At 43.3% G+C, this 16,302-nt stretch overlaps 1 pseudogene; it reads right to left on the minus strand.

Annotated features, from left to right (window-relative positions):
- Positions 1-542: 542 nt before the first annotated feature.
- On the minus strand, positions 543-15,177 carry LOC118361329 (nuclear valosin-containing protein-like; annotated as a pseudogene).
- Positions 15,178-16,302: the final 1,125 nt, after the last annotated feature.

The following is a 16,302-nucleotide window of genomic DNA, read 5'->3' on the forward strand; positions in this document are numbered from 1 at the left end:
TATTGTATTTCATACCATCTATTGCATCTTGCCTATGCCACTCGGTCACTGCTCATCCATATTTTTATATTTTCTTATTCCATTCCTTTACTTAGATGTGTGTATTAGGTAGTTGTTGTGGAATTGTTAGATTACTTAGATATTGCTTCACTGTCAGAACTAGAAGCACAAGCATTTCGCTACACTCACAATAACATTTGCTAACCTCTCACAGACCTGTAACGAGTGGACAGGCTCCTCTGTCCACTCGTTACCTGTATTAATGGCACCTGTTTGAACTTGTCATTACATACAGTAATCCATATATATATATATATATATATATTTTTTTTAAACATAATTCATAAGGTTTACTCTTTCATAAAATGTGTTATAAAACATGGTTTGGATTAGAAAACAGCAATCCTCCAAAAAGTTAATATAGTCAAAATGTTAAGGTGTCTTCTCCCCCCCAACAAATTTAGATGCAGGTGTTTGTTAAGTCGCTCTGGATAAGAGCGTCTGCTAAATGACTTAAATGTAATGTAATGTAATGTGTCGAAACAGTTGGTCCTTGGCACTGACATCCTCCATTCTGAAGGACTCTGATCAAATCATCATAAGAGATTCATTTAGCTGCTCATACACATGCTGGTCCTATAGAGAGGGGAATATAAAGTGCATTAAAGTGCACTAAAATCCTTATGATTTTCTCTCTCTCCCCCCCAACGCAGTTAAGCCAAAACCACGCCCCGTTATTCTGAGAGATGTTCTACTACGCTTCCATTGGCTAACTAGCGTTGTCTCACTCACAGGCGATCAGTGCAGAGACAGTGACCTTCCAAGGTAAGGATGGAGAGTGTAATTTTGGGTTTCGTCTCGGTTGGGTCGTGTTTCGGAGTATGCTGCTTCTCCCGTGTCCGTATGAGAGTTGCAGTAATGAGACAAGACTACCAATTAGAAACCACGAAATTGGGGAGAAAATATGGCAAAACATAAAGATGTACATCTGTATGCAAATAGGGATGGAAATAGTAATTATGGAACAGTTAGTTCCCCAGAGTCCACAAACCCCTGAGGCTGTGTGGGAATAATGTGCTGACCCCCTCCATTGTTAATGACCACATTTAGGAATGCTGATCCTAAGGATGACCGAGGCAACTCAACAAGCCATTACCAGAAACACACTCACTGGGGACATAACTACTTTTAATTCGATTTGGATTCGAGGCGAGTCACTCACTGGATAAATGATGACAGTGCAGGAGATTTGACTGGTAGGGTGTGTGGTCCACGCCCCCTCCCAAAATGGCTGCTGTGCCATTTCTTCCCCTTGCATGTCTGTGCAGTCATTCATATGTCCATGTCCCAATGCATCTCACCTTTTTAGACACAGGCGGCCGTACTTTCTTGAAGGCGTCCTCAATGTTCTGCTTGCTGACCCTGATGTCGGCCACAGGGCCGTTGGCGTAGCTATGACCTGAGGGGTTAATAAGTACAGACTCAGACAGGAGAGGAAGTGGACTGGTGACCTTGAGGCTAATAGCGCAAATCCCTGGTGGAGGATACTGTACAATTGCTATGACCTTGGCTACGGTACTTATCTTGCCTTAGAAAGCATTGTAAACAGAAATCCAGCTTTCTAAATGGCAGACATGGGGAACTGCATGTGAGCAGAAAACCAAGTTTGCAGTGTTCCATAAAACAATAAAAAGAGTAAAGAGGCAGAGAGGACCTACCGTAATTGCTGGACTATTAAGCGCACCTGAATATAAACAGCACCCACTGAATTATTTAAAAATATGTATTTTGTACATAAATAAGCCGCACATGTCTATAAGCCGCAGGTGCCTACCGGTACATTGAAACAAATGAACTTTACACAGCCTTTAAACGAAACACGGCTTGTAACAAAAATAAATAGGCTTTAACGAAACACGGCTTGTAACTAAAATGACGTCACATTATGTGACGGTGCTCAGTTTTTTGGCAGCATGAATCTTGTGAAAGCGGGAAAAATCCATAAATTAGCCGCGTCATTGTATAAACCGCGAGGTTCAAAGTGTGGGAATAAAGTAGCGGCTTATAGTCCGGAAATTACGGTAGATGTCTTTAGGCCAGTATTACCTGTGTAAGATGGGTTGGGTTGAGTCAGGAGGTAGGCTCTCAGAGCATTGACAGAGGCTTCCCTCACCAACGCAGACAGGTCTGCCCCACTGCATGGAACACAGACACACATTACACATACACTCAAACACATCATATCCACTGGGTTATTATAGCCACTGTGTTGAGGAAGGCGGCGTGAACATCTGTAACAAAACCATCAGGGTGTTCTAAGGGAGTGGGTTTTATTTCTCCCGGTGGAGCAGACAGACAGGTTTAGATGCATTTTGCTCCCTCCTTCCTTCTCTGGGACACTCACGCGAAGCAGTCACTGTGCATGTCACGGGCAATTTCTTCCAGACTCACGTCCTGCTCCAGATGAGGTTTGCTTCCCCCCTATGACAGACACAGTAATCCCGAAACAACCCTTCTCCCAGCAACAAACATTATGAGAGGCTCATGGACAATTTACATCGTGAGCTTCCATCCATGGTATTCCACGTTACCCTGGTGATGATGAGTAAGATGGCGTGTCGGTCTGACGGAGGTGGGAGGCCCACATACAGGGTCTTGTCCAGATGGCCTGGTCTCAGCACAGCAGGGTCAATAATATCTACAGGGACAGCGTCAATAATGGTGAATGACTTCAATGATTTTGATTGTAGCTTCATACAAGTATACAAAACTGTACATGTGTCAATATAATCATACCCCAAAACACTGAATAATAATCTTTGTGAATATCCATGTCAGTGAGGGAGTGAAATTATGCCAGACGTCCTCCTGGTCTGTCGGTAGCCGCCATGATGAATACCTGCCGCCTGGCCTCCAGTCTGTCCATCTCAGTAAGCAGCTGGTTGACCACACGGACACTGGCTCCAGACTGAGGACACGGCCACCATTACCCACATGTCAACAATACTATTCTCATACACTTCCATTCACACGATGGTGACCATCAGATTGCGGATTATTGGCCCCTCTCACCGTATGCCCGGAGCGGCAGGGGCATAGTGAGTCAATTCTCATCGCTCGCTCTCTCCGACCTACGGAGGGACAAGAGACACAACGATGTCTAACTCATGTCGAAACGCACAGCTTGAATAAAAGAGACACAAAAATATCTTAGCTACATAATGCAAAGATAATAATTCAGGTCCTCAGGATCCTTTGTGTTTTACTTCACATTATATAAAGTCAGTGGGCATGAGATAGGAATCTTACCTCCCAGTGTGAAAGGTATCTGATGCTTAAGGTTATTGATGTCTGTGACTACAGGTAACGGGAGCCCTCTCCAAGTAAATAATGCACAATACTTTTTTTGGGGTGGCAGGGTAGCCTAGTGGTTAGAGCGTTGGACTAGTAACCGGAAGGTTGTCAGCTCGGGGTTTGAACTTGCAAGGTACAAATCTGTCGTTCTGCCCCTGAACAGGCACTTAACTTACTGTTCCTAGGCCATCATTGAAAATAAGAATTTGTTCTTAACCGACTTGCCTGGTTAAATAAAGGTTAAGAAAAAGGCTGTTGGATCAATTAAGCCTGCTCTCTGTGAGAACGCTTTCGAGAGCTACGGCGATGCTATTGATTTCAGTGGGGCACTTCAGTTACAAATATACATTTCAGCAGATCTACCAACACAGAGGCAATATTACTGGACAGGGCAAAGGGTCACAGGGAAAAGAGTGACGTCGAGGCACTCCAGGAATCTGTATAGCTGAACGTCTCACCATTTTCAGCATCTCTGGCCCCTTGACAGAGATGAAGTTAAGTCCAGACTCATTGGCAACAGCCTGAAATAAGAGAAAATGGTATACTGTTTTAAATGATTAATTACTTAAAACAAGCCTTCAACATTCCACTTATTTTAGCAGCTGGCAAATGGTACCTTGGCCAGCAGGGTCTTTCCACAGCCTGGAGGCCCAGCTAGCAACACCCCTGCAGGAGCACTGAGCTTTGAACTGCTCAGGAGAACACACCGGGGCTTATGGACACAAACAAAGTTACACACACACACTGCCCTTATTCATCTAAACAGCACACTACCACAGCATTCCTTCTGATGTCAACAACATTGAATGAATGCTGGCATGCTACCAGGACTATTTGCATTGTCCCCCCACCCCCATTTTTACTCTGCTGCTGCTACTCTGTTTATTATCCATGCGTAGTCATTTTACCTCTACTTACATGTACACATTATTCTCAATTACCTTGACTAACATGTACCCTCGCACCAGTACACCCTGTATATAGCCTCGCTACTGTTATTTTATTGTTGCTACTTAATTATTTATTATTTTTCTTATTTTTTACTTCAGTTTATTTTAGTAAATACTTTAACACTTATTTATCTTAAAACTACATTGTTATATATATGCCATTTAGCGGACGCTTTTATCCAAAGCGACTTACAGTCATGTGTGCATACATTCTACGTATGGGTGGTCCCGGGAATCGAACCCACTACCCTGGCGTTACATGCGCCATGCTCTACCAACTGAGCCACAGAAGGACCACAATTGTTGGTTAATTGTTGGTTAAGGGTTTGTAAGTAAGCATTTCACTGTAAGGTCTACCACACCTGTTGTAGTCTCCACATGTGACAAATAAAATTTGAAATACACCCTACCACAATCCAGTCTGAATCTGGTGTTTAGAGCTAGATAGAGTTAAAAGGCCTGTCATACAATTTTAATGTATGTATAACATTTACAATTAGGAGATGATACTAGTATCACTTTACTCGTTAGTATTGTAGCAAGCAGACAAAACACTGATAAAATAGCCCTAATGTTAGAAACAAACACCATTATGTTGTCACCCAGAGTCAAATGTATTTTCCAAGCTGTAGCACACAATACTTTACATACAGCAGGGTTATAAAGAACCAATGAGTTCGGACAGCTTCTCGTTTTAATTTTTGCCATGGAAAAAATATATAGATAATGATATCCTCCCGGCCCCATTTACAATGTGCCATTAACTCTGTGAACACTGCTATTGACCGTGTAAATTGACTGACATCATGCGGTTGTTAAATGAACCCAAAGAGAACATATGGTTCCTTGTGTTGCTACTTATTCAAATCATAACAGTTGAGTCAAACTACCATGTTGTTGGTGAGGAAGCCAATTATATATGGTTAAGTTCCCACTGTCAATCCCTATTGATCTAAATGACATGCTCAGAACAGGTATATTTCCTTTGTTCTGATGACAATACCTTCTAGGGTGGGGACAATTGCTGTATGGTGTTATGCTTTTAGAGTAGATGGTTTAATGTTTCTTAAAGAGCTAACCACGATAGAGGTTGATATTGAACGTGACCAACTTAGATGCTACAAGAGCAAAGGAACTGGTCAATTATACTTTAAGGAGGAGGCAAGGAGTTTTTCCTGACCATGTGACCTGACCAGAAAAACTCCTGGCTCAAATTAAGTCCAAATCTTAATATGTTGGTGCGCAGTGGCTAACACTGAGCCCAACATATTAGATATTTTGTTTCAGGCCTATCGAGGCGATACCCACCAGGTGGGCCATGGTGAGCTCTTCGCGGATGTCATGCAGGACCCCCACATCCTTTCCAGCCTGCCAAGCCTTCACTCTTGGCAGAGGGCTGCACGCTGGCCAGTGAGCCCTGGAAGTCTGACATGAGTATGCACAGGCCAGCCATCTGCTCCTCAGACAGAGATTCACTGCTCTTCAGCAGAGACAGCAGGTGACACAGCTCCCCCTGGTGGTAAAGACAGAAGTGGAACATTTTCACACCACTGAATCTGGTGAACATCCCACCTTAATGGTCAGAGGGAATAGTGGATCCCATACTATGTACAGCATTCTGCCCTGGTGAAAAACACAACTAGTCTACGCTTATGGAGTCAAATATAACACCCTGAAGATTGTCTCTGTGGCCAGAGGCTGCTGCTCATCTCTCTGTGGTACGTTGCTTAGGTCTGTCATCTCCTGGCTTTCTGTGTCTGCTAAAGCCTGACAGCTCTCATCACCTGCTACCTCCTGGACCTCTGAGCCCTGTTGGAGAGGACATGCGCCCTGAGGCCCTTCTGACTCTCCTCTCCCCTCTGCCTTGGGGACCAGGCCCTGGTTCTTGTCCTGCATCTCCAGCAGGACCCTGTCGACGGCGCTCATGGCGGCGTCGTGGCACAGCGCCATGAGTTCAGCTCCCACGTACCCAGGGGTCAGGCGGGCCAGCTGCCGGTAGTCCATGTCCTCAGGGTGCTTCAGCTTCCGACACAGGGTCTTCAGAATTCTGAGAGCAGGAATCAACACATGGCGGGTGACTTACAGTTGCAACACCAGAGCTAGCAACCACATTCTTGTCAAACCCACTATTATTATAGGAGACAAGCACACTCACCTGAGACGAGTTGCTTCGTCAGGTATCCCCAGACAGATTTCTTTGTCAAAGCGTCCAGCCCGGTGCAGTGCTGGGTCCAGAGAGCCTGGCCGATTGGTGGCACCAATAACCATCACCTGGGCTGTGACAGCTAAAGAGTTCAGGTCTGGAGGAACATATCGATGAGTGAAGGGATGATGAACGTCAACCAAAAGTACCAGAGAACGTGAATTGATCCTCTCCCAAGCCTGCCAACAAAATATGTCATATTGATATTTTTTATCATAAGTACTAAAAATGGAGATATTCCTATCAACAAAATGAAATTATGAAATCAACAAATGTATTCCACTAGCATCTCTCACCATCCATGCAAGTGAGCAGCTGAGAAACAATCCATCTCTCCGTGTCCTTGGATGCCACCTCTCTTAGGAGTGATGGCATCAATCTCATCAAGGAACAGGATGCAGGGGGAGCTGGTCTGCAAGGGTAAAAGGACCAGAATTGTTAGTTTGAGCAAGCTGTCCTTAAAAAAAAGCAGCAGTTTTCTGTAAAATGACATTTTAAAAACCTGTGTAGCAGCCTGACAGTAAGGACTCAGGAGTAGGGCTTTCCCCAACAACAACAAAACATCTTGGTTCTGAGAGTTGGAACTTTGAGACTCGAAATTGAGCTCAGGTGCATTCTGTTTCCATTAATCATCCTTGAGATGTTTCTACAACTTGGAGTCCACCTGTGGTAAATTCAATTGATTGGACATAATCTGGAAAGGCACACACCTGTCTATATATAAGGTCTCACAGTTGACAGTGCATGTCAGAGCAAAAACCAAGCCATGAGGTTGAAGGAATTGTCCGTAGAGCACTGAGACGGGATTGTGTCGAGGCACAGATCTGGGGAATGGTAACAACTGCAGCATTGAAGGTCCCCAAGAATACAATGACCTCCGCCATTCTTAGAATGGAAGAAGTTTGGAACCACCAAACTCTTCCTTGAGCTGGCCTCCCAGCTAAGCTGCGCAATCGGGGGGGAAAGGGCCTTGGTCAGGGAGGTGACCTGGAACCCGATGGCCATTCTGACAGAGATCCAGAGTTCCTCTGTGTAGGTGGGAGAACCTTCCAGAAGGACAACCATCTCAGCAGCACTCCACCAATCAGGCCTTTACACTAATGGCCAGACAGATGCCACTCCTCAGTAAAAGGCATATGACAGCCTTCTTGGAGTTTGCCAAAGGCACCTAAAGACTCTCAGACTATGAGAAACAAGATTCTCTGGTCTGATGAAACCAATATTGAACTCTTTGGCCTGAATGGATCAAGGGAATGATGAACGGAGCAAAGTACAGAGAGATCCTTGATGAAAACCTGCTCCTCAGACTGGGGTGACGGTTCCCCTTCCAACAGGACAAGGCAGGAGTGGCTTCGTGACAAGTCTCGATGTCCTTGAGATGCCCAGCCAGAGCACAGACTTGAACCCGATCTAACATCTCTGGAGACTTGAAAATAGCTGTGCAGTGACGCTCTCCATCCAACCTGACAGAGCTTGAGAGGATCTGCAGAGAAGAATGGGAGAAACTCCCCAAATACAGGTGTGCCAAGCTTGTAGCGTCATACCCTTGGAGTGAGTCAAGGCTGTAATTGCTGCCAGAGGTGCTTCAACAAAGTACTGAATAAAGGGTCTGAATACTTATGTAAAATATATATTTTTTAATATAAATTTGCAAAAATGTCTAAACCTGTTTTTGCTTCGTCATTATGGGGTATTGTGTGTTGACTGATAGGAAAAATAAAATGTAATCCATTTTAAAATAAGGCTGTAATGCATTTTGAAAAAGTCAAGGGGTCTGAATACTTTCCGGATGCACTGTATATTTGTGACTGCTCGACCAAAAGCCTATCCACCAAACAATCGACTAAATGGTGTCAGCCCTACTTAGGAGTGACACTTACCACAGCCTGCTCAAACAGCTCTCTCAGCTTCTGCTCAGACTCCCCTGACACCCCAGACACCAGCTCTGGCGCAGACACCTTCAGCAAGGGCAACTCCATTTCCTGGTAACGCAGAGGGAAATTAATAAGTCACCTAGAAACCACTATATTATTTGCAGACTTTTCCAGGAAATGTGTAAAAAGAGGTTTTGCACAGTAGTGAGGGAAAAAAATTAATCACACCACCAGATACATATGGACAACATGCAGACCAAGGTTATTATAATAAACAAAAAAGAATTAAAACAAAATAATGAACAAACCCGTTTGAAAAACTAAAACTATTATACTTGACTACAAAACTAACTAAAATCCATCATGAATTATCTTCAATTAGATTTTTTCTAAACTTCAGCCAAAAACCTAAGCTTTTTGAAGATTGTCTAGTTACTGAATCTGGCAGGTAAATGTGGCTGGGAGATGGCAATGTTTCAAATAGGCCTAGCTTGTGCATCCCTATTACTAGCGATCACTAGATAACAGAAAGACATAAAAGGTCTCTAGGTTACCTACTAGATTCTGCCTTTTCTACTAAAGTTAAAAAGCAGTGGATTGGTGTAAACATGGGCGAAAGAGTTTTGCTCTGTAACAGAGTTATGTAATGTTGCCGATGGAGCTATCGATTAGGTCTTTTTCGATAGCTCAAACGATTGGTACGTTGTCAAGTAAATCAAATTGACACATGAGTCTAATACAACTGTTGTAGACTTTACTGTAAAATGCTTGCGTACGAGCCCTTCCCAACAATGCAGAGTTTTAAAATAGTAACAAGAGGAATCAAATAAAATACACAAGAATGGAGCTATATACAGGGAGTACCAGATCAATGTGCAGGGGTACGAGGTAGGTATTTGAGGTAGATATGTACATGAAGGCAGGGTAAAGTGACTAGGCATCAGGATAGATAATAATGAGTCAAATAAATAACTGAGTAGCAGCACACTGACGTCCATTTATTTCACTGGTGCCATGACCCAAATCGGCTGTTGGGCTCAGCTCAACGGCTGGGGTCGCTCGCTGTGTAGTGAGTTTAAAAGGAGTGAATGTACCGTAGGCGCAATCCACAGCTAGCTTGAAATGTCGCCGATTAGCTATTGAATGAAGATATTTTTCTATAGCTCAAACGGTTGGTATGTTGTCAAGTAGGACGGTCACGTGTGTCTACGGGCAGAGGACCACTGGTTTGAGCCCAATATGGTGACAGGGAAAGAAGCTACACTGTTAGCAGCACAGGTCCCGTTTCACTTCCACCATATTTTTTTACATCAGTCTCTCTCACAGACTATTCCTTTAAAATCCACGTCACATTGAGATGGGTTTAAAATGATAAAATCAAGCCTATAACCTGACCCGTCACCTTGTATTACTGCCAACCAGTTGCAAAGTGACATCCCCCAAAAATGATTCAACACAAATGACTAGCCTAGCCTCCCATGCCTGCTTTCTATCCCTAACACTAAAAAATAATAAAAACGAAATATAAATATTTGTATACAACTTAAACTAAATAAACTAAGTAAAATAAACTAAGTAAAAATCCCAAATTTAACAGAAATAAAAAATAACTATGATAACGGCAGGTAGCCAAGCGGATAGGAGCGTTGGGCCAGTAACTGAAAGGTTGCTGGTTCAAATCCCCGAGCCAACTAGGTGAAAAGGTCTGAAATAACCTTGATCCAGAATCACACCAGCCACAGGCAGGGCCAGGAGGGTCTTTCCACAGCCAGGGGGGCCATGGAGCAGAAACTCCCGTGGAGGGACAACCCCCAGCTGCTGGTACACCTCTGGGTGACTGACGCATATGGATCAGCAGCTTGCACACCTCCTACAGTTACAAAGAGCCAGACAGGAATTCAATCTTACACGCCATTATGGTTCAGCGCCTGGGTCATCATGTTCAGTGGGATACAATGTAGCAAAATGCTTTGAAATGGAAAATGAATACGAGCATTCTTATTGGACAAGTTCAGGTATCATCTCTACTGCGTCAAAACACAACCCTGGATACATCTAAATGAGCTTCCACAGCTAAGCAAACAAAATACTAAAAGAAAGATGGCAATGTAACAAGTGTACCGCCAATGTGTCTTCATTGCCACCAACATCTTCAAACTTTAATGTAGAATACTGTAGCTCAATGGATTTTGTCATCGCTAGAACAATCAGAGGACAACTTATAGTTTATAAAACACACACCATTCTGACTTCAAGTGATAATGTAAAATGTCTTGACATGTTCAACTGTTTGCTGTATATTGTTTGTATCCTTGACTGACTACAATGTTAGACTTCTTAAACATCAGCAAAGTAAGGTGGGAAGCAGCCTTTACCTTTCTTGTTAATGATACTGGCCTCTGTCGCCAGCATTTCGCTTTGAAACTCCCTCTTTCTGATGTTTCAATTTTTTTTTAAATTGGCCTTTTTTAAATTTCTTCTCAGGCTCGAGCATTGAGACATTTGTCTGCTTCTGGTGAAGTCAATAGAAGCATTCAAATTGTTATAGCAAATTGTGAGACAAAGAGACATGTAGCAATCCACAACTGATGAAAGACAGCATAGGAAGCTGTAAGACATACATTTCCTGCAGGACTGACTGCCTCCTCTTTGCACAGGTTAAACAATTTATAGGCAATGCTACCAAATACGAATTGAGTGTATGTAAACTTCTGACCCACTGGGAATGTGATGAAAGAAATAAAAGCTGAAATAAATCATTCTCTCTACTATTATGCTGACATTTCACATTCTTAAAATAATGTATTTGGCTAACGTGTATATAAACTTCCGACTTCAACTGTATTTATTTTTATTTTTTTAATAGCTGCTAGTTAAATAAAGGTTTAAAAAAATTTACTTGCCATGCTAATCTCATCCCAGCGGAGTGTTGCTGCGTGGCTCTCAGCAGTGGTCATGTCTTCATGACAGTAGACCCCGATGACAGGAATTAAAAAGCTAGACCCTGAAAAATATAGGAATGAAAAGGCCTTTAAGAGTCATTCTATTAACAAGTAATGATAGAATCAACAAATAATGCTTAAATTATGTAGACAGAAAAGATGGGTCTATAATGAATAATATTGTACCATCCTGCTTTAGCAAATCCTCCAGTTCCTTCACAAGAGTCTCTTTCCTTTTAATTTGGTCCTGTCTCGATCTCCTCTGACTCACCTGGTCATCTTTGCTCTAGACAGACCCATTTCATCAGAATATTAAAATGCAGTTTTTTACAGTTTACACACCACAACATACAGTACCAGTCAAAAGTTTGGACACACCTAAGGGCTTTTCTTTATTTGTACACCAAAACTATGAAATAACACATATGGAATTGTGTTAAACAAATCAAAATATATTTTATATTTCAGATTCTTCAGAGTAGACACCCTTTGTGTTGATGGGAGCTTTGCACACTCTTGGAATTCTCTCAACCAGCTTCATGAGGTAGGCAACTGGAATGCATTTCAATTAACATGTGTGCCTTGTTAATTTGTGGAATTTATTTTCTTCTTAATGCGTTTGAGCCAATCAGTTGTGTTGTGACAAGGTAGGGGTGGTAAACAGAAGATAGCCTTATTTGGTAAAAGACCAAGTCCATAAAATGTCAAGAAGATAAATGACAGTCTGACAATCATGACAATGACAATGACAATGACAATGACAATCATTACTTTAAGACATGAAGGTCAGTCAATCCGGAAAAAGTTTCTTCAAATGCGGTTGCAAAAACTCTCAAGCACTATGATGAAACTGGCTCTCATGAGGACCACCACAGGAAAGGAAGACCCAGAGTTACCTCTGCTGCAGAGGATAAGTTCATTAGAGTTAACTGCACCTCAGATTGCAGCCCAAATAAACACTTCACAGAGTTTAACAGACATCTCAACATCAACTGTTCAGAGGAGACTGCGTGAATCAGGCATTCATGGTCGAATTGCTACTAACGGACACCAATAAGAAGAGGAGACTTGCTTGGGCCAAGAAACACGAGCAATGGACATTAGACCGGTGTAAATCTGTCCTTTGGTCTGATGTCCAAATTTGTGATTTTTGGTTCCAACCACTGTGTCTTTGTGAGACGCAGAGTAGGTGATGGGAATATCTTCGCATGTGTGGCTCGCCCTGTGAAGCATGGAGGAGTTGGTGTGCTGGTGCTTTCCTGGTGACACTGTCGGGTGATTCAAATCAAATCAAATCAAATGCATTTATATAGCCCTTCGTACATCAGCTGATATCTCAAAGTGCTGTACATAAACCCAGCCTAAAACCCCAAACAGCAAGCAATGCAGGTGTAGAAGCATGGTGATTTATTTAGAATTCAAGGCAAACTTAACCAGCTTGGTTACCACAGCATTCTACAGCGATATGCCATCCCATCTCATTTGCGCTTAGTGGGACTATCATTTGTTTTTCAACAAGATAAGCACCCAAAACTCACCTCCAGGCTGTGTAAGGGCAATTGACCAAGGAGAGTGATGGAGCGCTGCATCAGATGACCTGGTCTCCACAATCACCGACCTCAACCTCATTGAGATGGTTTGGGATGAGTTGGACAGCAGAGTGAAAGAAAAGCAGCCAACAAGTGCTCAGCGTATGTGGGAACTCCTTCAAGACTGTTGGAAAAGCATTCCTCATGAAACTGGTTGAGAGAATGCCAAGAGTCTGCAAAGCTGTCATCAAGCCAAAGGGTCGCTACTTTAAAGAATCTGAAATATAAAATATATTTGATTTGTTTAACACTTTTTTTGGTTACTACATGATGCCATGTGTTATTTCATAGTGTTGATGTCTTCACTATTATTCTACTATGTACAAATAAATAAAAAAAACTGGAATTATTGGTGTATCCAAACTTTTGACTGGTACTGTACATCAGGAGTAATTATCATCAGCACGAATGAGTTTTATCTCAGAGAAAAGAGTGTGATTGGAATGATACTGCCAGGTAAATTACATTTTTGTTTGCCTGAATTCCTCTGGGAATGGTTGCTATCATGTGGATCACTCTCTGCACCTTTCTCCCTTGTTGCTAAGAAAGCAAGTGAAATGCAATTAGTCAGATAAGTAATATAGATTCACATGTTTCCTGTAAGAGTGAATGTGTTGTATAGAGACTGCTCTCACCTTTAATAATGGACTGTGAAGACTTCAGTGCTTGTCGTATTGGCGCTGTTCCAAGTGCTGGCGAGGCCAGTCTGGGCTCCTGTGATTCCCCAGCTACAAGAGGAAGAGGCAGCATTGGTGCTGGTAACGGCAGTTTCTCCTCCTGCTTCTGCTCCGGCATCTTCTCATCCTTCTGCTCCGTCATCTTCTCATCCATCTGCTGCTGCAGCTTGATCATCAAGTTACTGATCTCCGCCGTGCCCAGATTCAGCCCAATGGTTTTCAGCATGGTCTTGATCTTCTCACAGTCCTTCACAGTAGGGGCAGGTTTCACATCAGGAGCAGGAGGGACAGGCTGAACCCTAGATTCAGGCCTCACACTGAACTGGACCAGTGGAAGAGGCATCTTGAAGTCCTGGATTTCACCATGGTTCCCGAACAGAGGCATGCTTTGATAGTAAGGAGGGCCTGTCGGTGAGACCTCTGCAGAGCTTTGCTGGGTAATGGTTGTGGACTGTGCAAAAGGCAGGGTGGCAGGGTGTTGTTTTGCCTGGTTATCCTCATTCCCATAAAGAATGTCCTCCTCATCCTCAACCTCCTCCAGTTTCTGAACAGGCGAGACCTCCCTAGTATCCTGCAGCCAGACAAAATCACAGCCCACTCTCTTGTGGGGGAGGAGATTGCTGTCAGTTTCCTGCTGTCTCATCTGGGAAACTTCCTGTCCACTGACTGGATTAGGCCCATCTGGAACTTGAAGAAATTACTGTCTTCTGGCCGAGACTGGCCAACCTGGAATACTGCTGTTCAGGATTTCTCTGCTGAAGTTATTGGCCTATGGAACAAATAGAAAAGACAATGAGTTGTATTGTGAGAATTTATTTGACATTTGTTAGATTGCCTCGCCTTCTTCACTGCCGATATAATTGATAGTTTTACAGCAAAATGGATCTCACAAGGTCTGTAGAACATTCATTAACTTACCATACCCTATGATGACACGTCGTTCTCATACTATGATCTGGATTGTGAGAATGACATTCTTGATGGAAGGCATACTGTCCTCCAGTTTGAGGCACTGGAGCAGGTCATTGTACGAAGAGGCGTGACTACTGATGCTGCTGCTGCTACAGCTCCGACTGGGGCTCCTTTTGTCCCTGTGATCTGGGTGATGTTCCACTCAGCCCTGACTCTTTCCACGGCTGCGACTCCTACTCCTTGCTCTGCTTTTGCTCCTTGTCTGACTTTTCCCTCGGCTTTGGCTGCTACTACGAGCCTTGCTTTTGCTTCTGACCTGGCTCTTTCCACGACTGTGACTCCTGCTCCGTGGTCTGCTTTTGCTTCTTGCCTGTCTTTTTCCTCAGGTACGACTTCTGCTGCGCGGACGGCTCTTGCTTCTCACCTTGCTCTTTGCTCGGCTCTTGCTCCTGCTTTCCTTTGCTGGACTACGAGATTTTCTCCGGAGACTTTGCCTCTCACAGCCCAGGTCTTCTGGTACACCTGGTGCCTTGACTGCCTTCCCTGTGTCCGACAGGTTGAGTCCTTTGAGGAAGTCAGGGACTGGCTTATTGGCTGCAAGGCATCTGAGGAATTCTTCACCAGCCGTCAAGTTCCCACTGATATCCAAGTAAAAACTGTTTAGATTCCTGTCCATTGCAAGCAGCTACAATTGAATGAGGTTGTGAACTAGGGGGTGATTCCACGTCAGCGTAGGTAGAAAATATTTTTTGTATCTCAGATTGTTTTGACAATTCTCACATATAAAATTGTTTGACATGCTTTTTACATTTGTATCTTTCCAGATCCCCTTTCCAGATCCCTTTTTTTCCTTTAACGAGTCCAAAGACAAGGATATACTGCTCTCCCGGGAACAGGCCCAAATCCCTGTCATTTGCGTAAAGAAAAGACAGAGGAAAAGAGGACGCAGATCGGGCTGCCTTCTGAGAATCTGTAGGCGAGTAAGTAAACTTCCACTGCCATTCGTCCTACTTGCTAACATGCAAATAACATTGATGACCTACGATTACCCTACAAACGGGGCATTAAGAACTGTAATATATTATGTTTCACTGAGTCGTGGCAGAATGACGACACGGATAATATAGAGATGGCAGGATTTTCCATGTACCGGCTGAACAGAGAAGCTACGCCTGGTAAGACGAGGGGTGGGGGTGTGTGTCTTTTTGTCAATAACAGCTGGTGCACAATGTCTAATATTAATGAAATCTCTAGGTATTGCTCACCTGAGGTAGAGTACGTTATGATAAGCTGTAGACCACACTATCTATATTATTCGTAGCTGTCTATTTACCACCACAGACCGATGCTGGAAATTAGTTTTACCAAATGTTCACCAGCATGTCACATGTGCAACCAGAGATAATAAAACTCTAGCCCACCTTTACTCCACACATATAGATGCATACAAGCTCTCCATCGCCCTCCATTTGGAAAATCTGACCATAATTATATCCTCCAGGTTCCTGCTTACAAGCAAAAACTAAAGCAGGAAGTACCAGGGACTCGCTCAATACGAAAGTGGTCAGATGACACAGATGTTACGCTATAGGACTGTTTTGCTAGCACAGACTGGAATATGTTCCTGGATTCATCCAATGGCATTGAGGAGTATACCACCTCAGTCATCGGCTTCATCAATAAGTGCATTGGCAATGTCGTACATATCCCAACCAGAAGCCATGGATTACAGGCAACATCCGCATCGAGCTAAAGGCTAGAGATGCCAATTTCAAGAAGTAGGACACTTATAAGAAATCAC

Source organism: Oncorhynchus keta, chromosome 2 (genome assembly GCF_023373465.1).
Source record: "Oncorhynchus keta strain PuntledgeMale-10-30-2019 chromosome 2, Oket_V2, whole genome shotgun sequence".
Taxonomy (NCBI): domain Eukaryota; kingdom Metazoa; phylum Chordata; class Actinopteri; order Salmoniformes; family Salmonidae; genus Oncorhynchus; species Oncorhynchus keta.